We start from the raw sequence: 16,963 nt of genomic DNA on the forward strand, positions 1-16,963 counted from the left end.
TTAAAATCTTATATTACTATAGTTTATTGTATTAATAGTTATAATAATGCTATTTCACTATATATTATAATATACTATAATATATTATTACTACAGTATTATATACTATAATATACTATATTATATATTATATAATATATAATATAGTATATTAAAACTGGACCGAACCGGACTAGAACCGATAAAACCGGAAGTATCGGTTTAGAGGGGTAACCGGTGCGGAATCGATTCTTAAAAATACAAAACCAGTGCATACCGGTTTGGTCCCAAATTTTGTCAAAAATCGAATCAAACTGGACCAGTTACACCTCTAGTTTTGACTAAAGAGGTTTTAGATTTATAAAAAGCAAATGCTAGGGAGCCCATTTTGGGCTCCCGTCTGATTTGCCCGATTAACTTTTTTTTTTCTATTTTTTTTTTTACTTAGTGATTAAGAAAATATTTTTTAATAATATATATATTTTTTAAAATATTTAAAAGTGTTAGAAAAATAATGTGAAAAAAAAAATTAATCTAAAAAAAAAGGAGAAAAAAAAAATAAAAAAAAACCAATTGGGCAAATCAAACGGGAGCCGGCTCCACGATGCTCCACGATTTTGATGAAACCAATACTAATGTTTTAGATCTAGAAAGTACTCGCTACCCCTTTTCTACATATTAGTGCAAGGAAAATGCTAGATGCCCCGCTGGGCCCTAGTGTTTCTTTATATGTGTTTTTTTTAGATTTTTTTATATTGATATTTTTAATAATTTTAAATATTTTGAAAAAATAAAATAAAAATTACAATATTATTAAAAAATATTTCCTTAATCACAAAATAGAATAAAAAATCATTTTCATTTTATTTCATGATTAAGAAAGTATTTTTTAATGATTTTTTTTTTACTTTCTAATTAAGGAAATGTTTTTTAATGATATTTTAAATTTATTTTGTTTTTTAAAAATATTTAAAAGTGTAAAAAAAATAAATTAAAAAAATACACAGAAAATTACATGCTAACCCCAGAGCTCCCAGCGGGGGCTGTAGCATGACCCAATTGTTTGTAGATTCGTTTGCCAAGATTTTCTGGCAATAATATAGAATTGTTTGTGGAGAATATACGCAGGTTCAAGGAAACACGTTGCTTCCAGTTATTTTCCGTCACTTGATTTCAGTATTACAATTTCAGGTGTAGTCGGTCAAAAGATTTGCATGACTTTTTTGTAGTTGATTAGTTATGATATAAAAAGGCCTTGGCGCTGCATCGCCACTTGCAGTGCATTGCATTTCTTCTACCTGTATTTCGTTAAGGAAACGATTTTTTATCGCCGTTTCTTTCGTCTCTTCGTCTTGTCATGTGTGCGTAGTCTTTCACTTCTATTCTCTCTGTTTCTAAACACTCCGTACATCAATGCATACCTTAAATTTCTCACCCATATTCCTTCCCCTTATTCTTTTCAGAAATGGAGAATAAGCAGACACTTCAGCCTCCAACAGAAACAACGAATCAAATCATGAAACATATTGCGGTGAAAGAAACTGGAAATAGCGTAATCCAGTCTCAAAACCAGAAGATTAAAACAGAGGAGGTTGATCAAGGCGGAAATTTAACCAATTCTCGGGTCTCTTTCAAAAACTTGAAGGACTCTTCATTTGTTGGGTCATTTTATGTTAAATCTTCTTTATAGTGTAGTTCCTGCTCCTGGCTAGAGAGGGGTCGTTGAGTTGGTGTTGAAGAGCTCGACTCCGTCGAGATGTTGATCTAGGAGCTGGGCAAGATACTCTACAAAGTCCTCGTTGGAGGTCTATATACCCTGTGGTAAGATTGATTTTGTATAAAAAAAAAGTTTAGTAAAATATTGTTCTAATCTTAAACTTCATGAATTTGTCACATCTATTAAATGGTGCATTTTTAGTGGTTGCCTATATAATTAGTTAATATATGATATCACTTAAAGTATATGATCACAATAGCAAGTACGATAGAGAATAATAAGATATAGAATAATAACATTACTCAATTATTAATTATGAGTTAATAAGCTGATCATTGAATGTCCAGATCATGGAAGCTATAGATTGCGTTGTTGCGGTTTTGGCATTTGTATTAGAGGTTGCACAAATTATGTCGAACAATAGCAAGCCTCTAAAGTGGGTGGAGATGGGATTTACTGTGGTGACTTGTCTCATAACGTGGATGATGTTTGCTCTGAATGCAAGGCAAAAAAATACTATGTTTTCTTTTGGGTGCTTCGTTCTACCCGATGGACAAATATATGAGAGTATCTGTAAATACATAGAATCATATGCGGCAATTATTAAGGTCATATTGTCAATAATTCCTGTTATTGTCAATTTTCTGAAACGTTTGACTTTTGATGAAATTATTGTATCCTTTGCGATGATCTCTCAAAGTTGACCGCGAGGTGCACTCAGAGTGTTCCCAGTATTAGGTTGGACTCTTTTGGCTTGTAAAAAAGATATGTATGGTTGTAATAATATGTAGTTGGGTAAGCCAAGGGGTTGGTTGGTTTTGAACTTTCATGGTGCCAACAATCTTATCTTGAGTTTCGCTTGAGCGTCTCCATCAAATCTGGCTGCCATTTGCAACTCTTATAAATTATGTGGCAAGTATTCTCTCTTTATCTAATACTTCTCTCATATCATTCACTGATTTTGAATAATTTATACGTCAATTTGAAAATGATAAGTTAATTAAATGGCCATGTTATTATGATTTCAATGCAACCATTTATTTATGGGAAAACTTGTTATTGAAAAGTGGTTAAAGAATTTAATTAATACGGTAACATGCAATAAGTATGCAGTCGCCCCTAAATTGTAAAGGTTACAAGGAGTTGGCCCTAGTTTCTTAGTGAGAAAGACTCCTCGTTCTCTTTAGAAACCCCTAGATTAGAAACGGAGCAGGGGGCTCCTCCCTCTCTCATCTCTCATTCCTCTCATCTCTAGTTTTCTCTTTTCTTTTTCATTTTTGGGTGTTTTTCAAGGCTAAGTATGGAGGAAGGCCAATCTACTGCTCTTCGGAGTCCTCGACCACCACGCGCCCCACAACAGGCTTTCCAAGGCGTCAATCCTTCAAACGGGCGAAGAATTTTGCTAAATGGAGCGATGCGTGAGCCACACGTCTGGCCCAAAGAGAGTGCGTGTATTCCACATTCCACCACTCAGGATGCCCTTCTACCGCAACTCGTGGCCTTTTTGGGTTCGAGACCATCGACTACTTCAGACCTGATCGTCTACCATACCCTTAGGGTGGCACGTGACTCTCACACGCCATCACAACCGCTGTTTGTGTTATTTTTTTCTCAAAGGTTGAAAATGCGAATCTATATTTTTCCAAGATGTAATTCGTTATTTTTCTTTTTTTTTTTTTTAAATTTATGTAATGTCTTTTGTTTTTAGAAAAAAAAAAAAAAAAAAAAAACACATAATCTCTTAGACTTTCGTCAATTAAGTGTGTCCTCAACTCCATCTTAGACGGAGTGTGGAGTTTGGTTAACTCTACTCCGTCTTAGACAGAGTATAGGGTTTGATTAATTTTGTCATGGATAGAGTTGTGTTGTCTCTTAGACTTTAGATATGTAGATGTTTGCAGGTTGGACTAGACCATGTCAGTCATGAGTGTGTACTAGGGAGCTATTAATGTTATAGTTGGCTTGTAATGTATGTTTCAGGTCCAGTTTGTAATGTTTGTTATTAATGAATGCAATATGCTTTTAAAAAAAAAAAGGATTGAGACTTTAAAATTGTAATGACCTAGTCCAATAAATATATGGATAATTTTATTGGCCCTAAATTATGGTAGATAGACCATATTGGAAAACTCAATTACAATCTATTATGTAATTTTGAATAGACCATGGGCCCATAAAATAATATGGTAAGATTGGCCCGTTAGGCATATCAGGTGACTTAGCCTATAATATTTGGACAAACTCTAAAATTTAGTTGGATCCTTAAATAGGCTAATTGATTTTTTTTTTTATTAAGAAAAAGCCCAAAACATGCACCCAACACAAAACCCAAAGACCCACGAAAAGGGCCAAGCCCATTTACTCGGCATCCCAAACCCATGTATAATACCATACATGTACATTGATCACTATCTCTACCTTCATCAGCCGCAAACCCTGCTCTTAGCTGATTTCTTATTCCGAAAGATTTCAAAAATTTTGTAACCGACTTACACACCGGAATTCTCAATTATTTTTATCCTTTCTTTTTCTTTCCCCCATGACATTCCTTCCTCAGCCCTTGGCAAACAAAACAGCAAGCCTCCCCCACATCTTAGCCCTTGCCTCGTCGTAAGCCACAGTGAATCCATTATCAAACACAAGCAAAAAAGCCAAAACCATGGAGACCACCATATGAAGCCCCTCACAAACCACAATAGACCCTTCGCCTTTTCTCCAAGTAGCACGTACCCCATGCAAGCCGACATCCAACCCGTTGATTGGGGCCAACCCAAACTGCCACACCCAATGGGAAAAAAGCACTGCACATGCACAACAGCCCCACATTAAAGCTTTCTTCACCAAGAAACCAACGTTAGCCACCCTATCTTCTCCATGCTCAGCAAGCCCAAAGGGCAACAAAGACCACCCGAAGTGATCGGTCTCGTGCATGATAGCCCCCATGTTGCACTCCCTCCACCACGGATAGTAAAGAGAATGTCGACGTCGCCTTAGCCACCGTCTCTGTCTTGCCTAGCCTTCTTTCGCTTGTTGTCCTCTGTTTTGCCTTGGGTAAGCTATACCGCATGGCCCTCTGGTTCTAGAATAAATCTATGATACTTTAAATTGCTTTTAGGTCTTCAGCTTTGAAAATAAGTCCAAACATATGTTAGTATAATTACAAGAAAAAAGCTGGATGCAGTCACCGTGCGTAAACGCGAAGGAATCGATGCTCATGTGGAAAATAAAACACCCCGTTTTGGTCTATGGCATATACGATTCGTTTCATCATCCCAGTTCTCCCACAAAGACCAAAAGTCTCCCTCCCTTCGAAGACCAAGACCAGAACTCTCCTTCCCTTCGTCTTCCCACCTCTCCCTCCCTTCGAAGACCACGAAGCACTACCTTCCCACGAAGGGATGCATCTCCCTCACTTCGCCTTCCCACCTTTGTCTATCCACGTAGATCTACTTTTTCTCCCACAGTTCGCTCATCGTATTCTTTTCCAAGGATCTGCCTCGCCATTCACCCTTCCTCCTCGGAATATCTGACTCGCTATTCACCAAGCCCATAATAACTACATATCATTTCAGTTTCTTTGATTCATCTAGAGAGAGAAAGAAAGATGCCTTATTTTGATCATGAGTTGGCAACTAAACTCGAAGAAGGTTTTCCTCTATTTCAACCCTGGAGTGCACCCTTCGTAACAGTAACTAAATCCAGCAAACTTTATGATATCTAAACCATGAAACACCTAATGAACAGAAAGAAGCAGGAAACAAAATAAGAATTACCATAAAAGATCACTTGTTTGGTTGCTGAGAAAAATGAAGGAAAACTCAAATTCTAAATCTTTGGAAAGAAAACCACAAAAAAGGAAGGGGAATTTCATCTTTGTATAGTCTTACTCCATTTCTTATATCTCAGAGGGAAAACGAAGGAAACTCAAATTCTAAATCTTTGGAAAGAAAATGACAAAAAAAGGAAGCGGAATTTCATCTTGTATAGTCTTTCTCCATTTCTCATATCTTAGGAGAAAAAATGAAAAAGGAAACTGCTAAAAGGGCACTTTCTCGCTTAACCAACAAAAAATGTTAACTCACTGAGAATTCATTGAGAGTCTGGACATTAAGAGTGAAGAAGCTTACCTTGTAACTATCCTTCTAGCAACATAATTGAGAGCGAGAGAGAGTGAGAGAGATGGTCAGATTTGCCTTGATTTTCGAATTGGGAGGCTTGTAGTTACTGGTCTAGTACGAAGTTGGAGGATAAAATGAGCAGGGTCAAATTCAAGCGTGGACAAACCAACACTCAGGTTTTTGCTAATACATATTCATGGGAGTGTGTTCACTGGAAAACATGAAAAAATATCTAGTTCCAACTGAAGAACAAGACCGCTTGAAGACCCAGTACCAACCGAAGAAAACAGACCCAGTTCCACGCGAAGAGCTCTATTCTAAGTACATCGTTTCTATTTTCGTCTTCTTCATTTTTTTAATATATAGGGTGACGTGGCACCCAAATCCCCCGCGCTTACCTATCGTGACTGTACCGAAAAGAATCGTAATTACAAAGATTGATATTAAAAGCCCCTTGCCGCGTAGACATCTTGTAAAAGCTCTGAACCCTTTTAAGTGTTATGACCAAAATGACCCTGACCTAGATGTGCTGAACTCACATGGGCTTTTGTTATCGATGAGATTATTCCAATTTGAACTTGAGTTTTAATGGGCTTAAATCAATTATTTCAAAAACTGTTAATAGAAACTTTATTTTTTCCTACAAAAAAAATTAAGGATTTAAACTATATTATTTAGTATTAAATTTTTACATTTTGTATTTCAGTAGTAAAAAATAGTATGTGTTAAACTCATTCCGAACGTTTAAGTCTGATTAAGTCTATTTTATTAAACAAAATTCTGATATTTATTTTAATAGATTTTGTTATAATTATGTTACTAAGTTGTGAATGGAAAATAGAGAAATGTGTTAAGAATTTAAATGATATTATTATTTGTTAGATTTCTTGTAAAATCGAATAATATATTATGTTAATGCGAAAAAAATTTAACTTGTATATGAATTAAGATTTTTGAGACTTATTTTAACAGCTTGTATAAAGCCTAATTATTCTACTAAATTATAATCTAAAGTTAGAATATGTTATTAGCATTTAATTTATTATATGATATTAGTATTTAATGACTTTGTATGAAGCATAATACTTATTAAAGTATTCCTCATGATAGGTAATTAATTAAGTAGAATATTACAGCATGTTTTCTAACAACATTAGTGACGATTCATAATTTGTATAGGTAACGAGCTACGGATTGAAATCTAGGAAGCAGTGTAACGAGGTAAGTAACTTAATTATAAATTAGGATTAACATATGTTAGTTAGTTTAGATAGATTATTATTAAAGCCTGTTGTGATACCCCCATATAAGTGATGGTAAATGGTGTATAGAATCTCACATTACTTGAGAAGAAAAAATTCTTGCTTTTTATAAGGTTTCAATGAGGCACCAATTGTATCATTGACTAGTCTCTTTGGAGTATAGGCTATGTAGTTTAGGTCTTCCATTGGGGTGTTACAATTGGTAGCAAAGTCTATCCTACCTAGAAATATGAAACTTGAGCTATGCCAGCTATAATGGATGGGCCCGACGAGAATATTAGGAATTTAAGCAAAGAAGATTGTGATACCCTATATGATAAGTGATGGTAGGTGGTGCATGGAATCTCACATTGCTTGGAAAGGAGAAATTCTTGCTCTTTATATGGTTCTAATAGAGCTCCGATTGTATCATTGACTAGTTTTTTTAGAGTATAAGCTATGTGGTTTAGGTCTTCTATTGAGACGTTACAAAAGGCCTGGTTGCATTGAGCAGATTTTGGTGTTTATGTTCCACAATAGACTTTTGTTGAGGAGACTCAACAAGAGGTTTGATGAATGATGCCTTTAGAGCTAAAAAATTATGTCATCCAAAGTTTTGTCACTTCTAACACAATGAATCTTTGTATAAGATTGTGTGGCTACCATGTCATAAAAGGAGATAAAAACTAATCTGACATTTGATTTAGATTTTAGAAGATAAATCCAAGTTGATTGAGAATGATCATCATCTATTGTAAAAAAATTATCTAAAACCTGAAGAGTTGGAATGGAAAAGAGACCCCATATGTCACAATGGATTAGTTAGAATGGAAAAGAAGCATTATATGTATTACAAGTAGGATTGTTTATCTGGATTTCGGACGGATATCTGGGTATACCTGGCCCAGTTTCAAACTCAGCCTGGGTTATGACCTAGGCCTGAATCCGAGTTCCAAACTGTAACCGGGGAAAATCTAAAAGCCTATATTCTATTACAATTGTTTCAAGAAAAAATGTTGAAAAGCATAATAATAAAATATATCAAAATGGAAAACTATATTTTATGTAAAAAAATAACAAAAGTTAGAAACAACTATCTTTTTAACTAAATGCATCTAAAAAAAAAGAAATTCAATATTTATCATGAAAATGCATGAACCACATAATGTAATTCACTACATATTACATTATTTGGTATTTATACATTACATTACAAAACTAAATTACAATATATGAAAATTACATATCTAATGGTCCTGTTTTACTGCAGGACCCATGAAAATTACATATCTATGGTCTTTTTGCAAGCTATAGCAATTTCCCATAGCAAACGTGCATATTCATTCAAAAGGAAATCATTTCAACAAATTATAGAATAAAAATATTCTAGGCTGTAATAAAAAAGAGAGAATCAAAGGAAGAATATGAAGGCTCAAATATTTATATTGCAGACACGTCTGCAAAAGTGACAAACTTGATTACAACTGATTACATGTATGGCTTCTTTGAGCAAGGCTGCAAGACTAGAGGAAGGAGGTACACCACCCTGTTCCAGAACATCAAACAGAGTTTAGATATCCCACCACAGAGTTTAGATCTCTCCTTGAAATCCAAAAGCCAGATTCTTTCTTCATGAAAATGAAACATAACCAAAACATAACTGAAAAAAAAAATGAAAAAAAAAAGAGTTTTATAAACGAGCAAACCTGAAGATCAATCATATATATACTCTTGAAAGATTCTATAAATCCATATCTAACTCATAAAAATACTCAAAGATTCTTCCATTCTCATCAAAACAGACCCAAATCAACAAAGTAATAAAAGGAAGAAAACCACCACTGTCTGCTAGGCATACAAAGTAATAACAATGATTAAAGTAGATTTAAAGTTTTTTTTTTCTTTTTCTTGGACAAAAATCGTTGAACCCTTGAATCTACACATAACTATCGTAAAAAAATAAAAAAAATGAAAATGATTGAACTTTCCATATAAATAGGCTCATATAAAACAAACTACTGATCATGATTTTTTTTTTTTAAGTAAAATTCTGTAAATGTTGTTTAATGGTTTTACATTCCAAATCATCAGCTTGTAAAGGTTGAAATGGGTTGTTTAGAGCAGGGAGATTAAGTTGTTTTGGTAAATGAATACAAACAAATATCTTATGCACCATTCATGAATACATGCATGAAATTAGAGTCTCAAAAGTTTAGGTAAATGAGATAAATACATGAAAAAAATAAGGACATCTAATATAGAACAAAATGGAAACAACAAATAAAGCCACATATATCATAATCAGACGTGGGTTCTTCCTACAACCAGGAATATTTTTCTGGAGGACATATGGCAGGAGAAATTTTTTTTGATAAGTAAAAAATTGAAATCTAACATATAAATAGATTATTTCCATCTACCTATAGAACCAAGACACATAATAGATTTGTCTAATTGAAAGCTCCTACAAACTACGATGAATTGTGGGAACAAAATAATGGATTTATAAACTAATAGATTTATCTAACAATGGGATCAGTAGCATCTAGAATCCATGGCAACAAAAAAATAAAAAAATAAAAAACTAAGAATTGTGGGAAACTACAAACTACCTCGCGGTTTGTTTGAGCCATTAGTCGATACATCTCCAGAAAAATTAACTTCGGCTCTTGACGTTGACGATGGAGTAACACAAAGTGATGAAGATGATGACCACGAGGCAACGCAGCTTCGAATGGCAGAGGAAGAAGTGGCTGGAGGCTAGGGTTTCGACGAGAGAAAGAGAAAGACAGAAGGTTTCGACGCAGGAGAGAGAGAGAGAGAGAGAGAGAGAGAGAGAGAGATCCTGAAGGGCGAAGGCTGAAGGAGTGAAGGCTAGGGTTTCACGTTTTGGGTTTTAATATTAGCATAAATGATACTAGAAATTTTTTTCAAAAAAACCCGGGTATGGGGTTTTAAATTCAGGTTCGAGTTTAAAACCCGGTATCCAGATTGGGTGTACCTGAGTTTTGTCATGCGGTTATTAGTCCGAGTTTGTTTTGGGTCAAAACCTGTAACGAAAACTTGGTTATCTAGGTTCCAAACTAAGCCGAGAAGAAACCCGACCCGGATGAACAATGCTAATTACAAGGAAAATATACTTCTTTTATTTTAGCTAAGGGACATACACGACAATGATCAACATTGTTGCTCGAAAAAAAACACTAGGTACATATTTAGCTACAAATGACAATCTAGACAAGGAAAGATGCCCTAAATGATTATGCCAAAGTTCATATTGTGAAATTGAGACAGAATTTACATAACTGAAATTAGAAGTAGCATTCTTGACACTAATATAGGGCTCTTGCAAAAGATATAGGCGAACTTCTCTTCTATCATTTTCAATCATCTTTCGTGGAGTTTGGCCTTGAATAAAACATGAATTTGCTAAGAAAATGAAACAACATTTCTACAAATCAGTTAATTTGCTTATTGAGAGTAGTTTATATGAAAAAGAGGGTACAAATAGAACATCTGTCAAAACGATATCGTTTGAAAATCTGACAGTACTAAGATGGGTCACATTGACTATAGTTCCATTTGGAAGTTTAACATAGGTATTTGATATGGTGGTGATGGAAGTAAAGAAAGTAATAGAGTGGACTATGTGGTTAGCGGCATCGTGTCTATAATCGAAGAATTGCAAGATATTGGAGATAAAGGTTGAAGTATTCAAAGATCCACCAGAATTGGGTTTGTTAGAATTGTTGTTACTAAGATTGCGTGCATCAGATTGGTTTACGTTGTTGTTGTATTATTTTTTATTTTCAAATACCTGATGTATAGGAACAAAGTTACTGAAAGTTCTCTATAAATCTTACACGCTGTATACACTTCAAAATCAATGAAATATATTTTTACTCAAGCAACCTTTCCTTTGTTAAGTTTTACATGGTATCTAAGAGCCAAAAAGACTCACGTCTAAACTGATCCTTCCCAAAATGTCTCCCTCCCCAAACTCCTCAAATTCCAATGCTTCCAACTCCAACCTTCCCACCTTCAACCCATCTTACTCCATCAACCTCATTAAACTCACACGTATCAACTACCTAACATGGAAAGCCACCATGTTACCCTACCTCAAAGGCGAGAAAGTCTTCAGCTATATCGATTGCACCCTCCAATAGCCTGATTAAACAATTTCTACCTCTGATGGCTCCTCAACCACCAACCCAGCTTATGATTTTTGGGAAACCCAAGATAATCTTATCCTTAACTGCATTAATTCTTCTCTCTCGAAGGAGGTACACTAGCCTAGGTTGCTCATTGCAACACATCTGTTGAAGTTTGGTCAGTGTTAATCTCTACCTTTGCATCACAATCTTGAGCCAAAGCGATACATGTTCGCTCTCAACTCTCAACTCTACGGAAAGGGAGTCAGTCTGTCATTGACTACTTCATGACGATCAAACGTTTCACGGATGAATTGGCTATTGTTGGCCAACCTTTGCAGTGTGAAGACATTATCACTTATTTACTTGTTGGACTAGGTCCAGAGTATGATTCCCTTGTGTCCTTGATCTCTCACCGTACTGATTCCCTTACCTTGGAAGATCTTTATTCCATGCTCCTAACGTGTGAGGCTCGCATTCAACATAATAAGCAACTTCTATCCTTGCCCACTACTTTGGCAAATGTTGCCACCAAACAACAATTTTCAAGAGGACGGGGTTGTGGCCACTCATCTACTCCTCGAGGCAGAGGGCGTGCTCAATTCAATGGCAACCGTGGAGGTGGTTGATCCACCAGCAACTTGTGGTGTCAACTGTGTGACAAGCTAGGCCACATAGCTTTGTGCTGTTACAAACGATTTGATCCTCATTTCCATACTCCACCACCCCGCCCAAATCCACAAGCCAACTTAGCCTCCAACCAACCTCAGCAACAGTCTCATAAACAAGATTGGCATCTCGACACTGGTGCGATGCATCATCTGACCAACAACATGAGTAATTAGAATATCCGAATTGATGAATTTTCTGGCAATGATCAAATTCAAATTGGTGATGGTACAGGTTTGAAAATCACTTATATTGGAACTGTTTCTATTTCTAATTCATCTTCTACCTTTCTTCTTGATAAAATTCTCGTCGTCCCACAAATTACAAAAAATTTGCTCTCAGTCGAAAAATTTACTCAAGATAATCATGTTTATTTTGAGTTTCACAGTTCTTTTTCTCTACTTAAGGATTACTCTGGGAACATCCTCCATAAAGAATCTATGTTTGATGGCCTTTTTTGCTGCTCTCTATCTCTTCAACGCTATCTTCCTTATGCCTTTGTTGGTGCTTGGATCTCTGTTGTAGATTGGTATTGTCATCTTGGTCATGCTTTCTACATTGTTCGAAATGTGCTTAATAATAATAATTTACCTGTTGGTTCCAATAATAGACAAAATGTTTGTCCTGAGTGTGAGATGGCTAAAAGCCATAATTTACCTTTTATGCTTCAACTCGTTCTGTTGCAAAACCCCTTGAATTAATTTATTCCAATGTTCGGGGACCCAGCTCGGTTATTTCTTGCTATAAATCTTGTTATTATGTTTGTTTTTTGGATGCCTTTACCAAATTCATTTGGGTATTTCTTTTGAAATTAAAATCTGATGTAGAATCTATATTTCTTCAATTTCAACAATATGTTAAAAGGCATTTTGATTAAAAAATTAAGGCTATTCAAACTTTTTTTTTGGGTGGGGGGGGGGGGGTGAGTACAGATAGTTAAATCAATATTTCAAAAGTTGTGGAATTCAACATCATTTAGCTTGCCCTTACACACATGAACAAATGGGTTCGATTGAACGTCAGCATCGTCAAATTGTCGAAATGGGCTTAGCTTTGCTAGGTCACTCAAATTTACCCAAACTTTATTGGGAAGACCTTTTTTTAACCGCGACTTATATTATTAATCGTCTTTCTTCCAAAGCTTTAAAGAACGTATCTCCTTTTGAAATGACTTATAATAAGAAACCTAACTATTTCATATGTGTTTTTGGATGTGCCTGTTGACCAAACTTGTGCGCTTTTAACAAACATAAAATTAATTTCTGCTCCAAAACTTGTATTTTTCTTGTTACAGTCTATCACACTAGGGCTACAAATCTCTTGATTTGGTCACAGGAAAAATATATGTATAATGCCATGTCATTTTGGATGAGTCTTTGTTCCCATACCAAAAAGAATCTTCAGTATCCACTCATCTCGAAACAGAGATATTTTCCCTAGCATCCTCTCTTTGTCACCCGAGTACTCATACTAACCATGCAGGTCCTCTCATACTTCCAATTGATCCGTTGCCTAGTACTAAGATCATTCCATAAAATCAGGAACATTCAGATATTTAATAATCTTTGTTAAGATTACTTTTCTCGACTACTCAAATCGTTTAAACTTGACAATTGTCAGATTTTGAAAATGAATATAGTAAATTAGGACCGTTTGGATAGTGAGATACAATAAGAGAGTTTTAGAAAAGTTTAAAGTTGAATAAAATACTATTAGAATATTAATATTATTATATTTTAGATTTGAAAAAATTGAATTTTTATTATATTTTGTGTAGAAATTTGAAAAAATTATAATGATGTGATGGGATGAGATGAGATGAAACCGTTTTTATATCCAAACGAAACTTAATATATTTGGGACAGAAAAATTAGCAATTTAATGTCAGCGTAAGAAGTAAATCCAAGTATAAGTTTTGTAGTGCATTTTTGTTTAACTTCTCTTCACATTTCTTGACTAGATAGGTGCTTCACACTGGCCAGTGTAGTGTGTTTGTATGTAGGCAAATCATGTTGTTATGGTTTAGGGCAATAAAAGCAGAGCTAGAGAGTGACTAAAATTTTCTTTTTTACTTGTAATATTATGCGATAGGGACATCCAAAAGATCAAATAACAGATATTTTTTAAGTGAATTTCACTGATTATTGGATAGGAGAACGACAAGCTATAAGAATATGGACTTAGTTTTCTATTGTGCATATGGTCAACAGCAAAAAATGACTATGAATTGAGTTGGGACCTAGTTATGAAAGGTTATGTCTCTTGATCATGATGCATCAAATATTGCACCTCTTCATGACGGATATCGACACTGTTATAAATATATAGATTAAAAAAGACCAAATCTAACATGATAAACTTACAAGTTTGGGTACTCCATCTACAATCCACCTCTTCATAAAACGATATATATTCCTAGTTCTTTCACAATTTTATATTGTGGTCAAGTATTTTTACTATATATATATATATATATATATATACATATATATAGGCCGGATGAGGTTGAAAAGCCACTTTTTACATCTTCCAATGATAAATGAGCACGTCCGCTTTCCATTATCTTTACCGTATATTCATATACACCAGATGAAACTCACCATGTCTCCTTAAGAGCACCAGTTATGGGCTCAACAAAGTTAAATTATAGCCAAAGAATAGCTAAAATGTAAGATAATATGCTACAATTGGCTCAACAAATCAATAGTGATTTTAACTTCAAGTTAAATCACTAGCCAAATTTGTTGAGCCAAAAGAGCTAGCCAAATAATTTTTTTAGACTAAAATATTCACTTGAGTTGAAGTGAATAAAATTGTTGAAGAAATATTATGTTTTATAGTGGAATAATATAGCCGTTGAAAAAATATAGCTGTTGAAGAAATATATCTATTGAGGAAATATAAGTTAAAAAAATATATCCGTTGAAGAAATATAACCATTAGAATAATATGAACGTTAGAAAATTAACAGGTATTTTTTTAATAACAAATAAATATTTAAATTACAATTATAATTAAAATAAATGAAAAGTTTAAAATCAATATTTTATTAGAATAGTGAAAGATTTGCTGAGCCTATTATTTGATGATGTTAAAACGTGACTAGCTAAATTTATAAAAGTGAATTTCTTAGTCAAATTTTAGCTAAAATTTGTTGAGCCCATAACTAGTGCTCTAAGTCCGTGGCTCCCTGCCTTGTCAATCTCTCTCTTTCTCCTCAAGCCACACTCTCTCTCCCATTTAAGCCCATCGTTTTCTCTCCTCAAAATAGAAATGGATAATATGAGAAGGAAAAAGAAAACACATTTTTGCTGGATTCGGTTCCAGCTCTTCGTTCCTAGGCCAAAACCCAAAACCTAGAAGCCCTGTTATTGACTTCATAAAAAAGGAATGGGAGTGATGGTACCCGAATTCAATTTTATACAAATTAAATAGAGAGAGTACCAAGCTCCAAATACCACCAGCTATGGCCGCTCTAGATGTGATTTCTTGGCATAAACCTAGTGGAGGCAACAGGTACGAGGGCCAAAAGCCAAAAGTTTCTTCCAGTTTCACTGCCCAAAAAGCCGTAACATAAATAGCTACCAATGCCGAAGGTTTTTAACCATTTTCTGAATATTTAGATGTGTTTTTGGTGATGCAGAGAAGAGGGACGCTAAACACGAAGACGACATCTGGGAGATTACTTGTAATTGAGCTTTAATCTCGTGTGATAGGCTCTATCTTCAAAAGCAATGAGAGCATGAAGTCTTAGCCACGTATTGAATGTGTAAAATACGGTTTTACACCGAATCCGTTTTGAAGATATTCTCATATATATATATATATATATATATATAAAGTACCTATCTAACAGAAATTGTTGGTTTAACCTTTTTTTGTTGTTTTTTGCTTCTCTCCATCTCTTCAACGCTGTCTTCCTTATGCCTTTGTTGGTGCTTGGGTCTCTGTTGTAGATTGACATTGTTGTCTTGGTCATACTTTCTATATCACTATTCGAAATGTGCTTAATAATAATAATTTACCTGTTGGTTCCAATAATAGACAAAATGTTTGTCCTAAGTGTGAGATGGCTAAAAGCCATAACTTACCTTTTTATGCTTCAACTCATTCTGTTGCAAAATCCCTTGAATTAATTTATTCCGATGTCTGGGGACCCAGCTCGGTTATTTCTAGCTATAGTCAAGGGACTCGTCTTCTTGCAAGTGTAAGGACTTGGCTTATCGAGTCAAGGGACTCGTCTTCTTACAAGTGTACTCGACTTTTATTGAGTCAAGATACTGGTCTTCTTGCAATTGTAGGACTCAGCTCTGTTGGATGGGGTGTCGGCGGTAAATCCTAGGACTTAGCCTTACCCCGCAACGAGTCAAGGGACTCTTCTTCTTGCGAGTGTAGGGACTCGGCTTTGTTGGACAGGAGGTCGGTGGCAAGTCTGGGACTTGGCCTTACCCCGTAACGAGTCAAGAGCCTCATCTTCTTGTGAGTGTAGGGACTCGGCTTTGTTAGACTGGGGCGCTTGTTCGTGCCAAATCACTTTGCCAGAGCGCGAGGCCACATGACTGGTGTTTTCGTAGTTATAAGAAGAAATTTCGTTAGTGGAAATAAATTCACAAGAATTTTGTGAGATAATACCGGAAAGTTTTTAGTTGCTCTAGTCAGTTCTTGTTTGGCCGAAAATTGTCCGCAGCTATCTATCGCTTTGCCCCTCCTTTTCTCTTTCATTCTCTCTCTCTCTCTCTCTTTTATAATTTGGAAGCATGCCGAATCTTCTCGCTAGTCCGAACTAAATTGTGTCGAGCCCTATGTAGGCGAGGCGTTGTCCAGGCCTTTCAAATGACAAATTGCTGAGTCTCACGTAACCGAGCAGTGCATGGCACTTGGAGGAGGTGCACAGTTTCAAGATTCCCGAGCTATAAGGAGTCCATGCATGTTGGTTTCCCGAGTGGTGTCTTCCAAGCCTTGTCTTCGAAGCCGTGTATGTTGCGGACAATTTTGAGCCGCGCATGCCAAGTCTTCCCAAGCCATGCATGTGAGGAGTCCATGCATGTTGGTTTTCTGAGTCGTGTCTTTCGAGTTGGTAGTCTC

This window comes from Juglans microcarpa x Juglans regia, chromosome 1D (assembly GCF_004785595.1).
Source record: "Juglans microcarpa x Juglans regia isolate MS1-56 chromosome 1D, Jm3101_v1.0, whole genome shotgun sequence".
In the NCBI taxonomy this organism is placed as follows: Eukaryota; Viridiplantae; Streptophyta; class Magnoliopsida; order Fagales; family Juglandaceae; genus Juglans; species Juglans microcarpa x Juglans regia.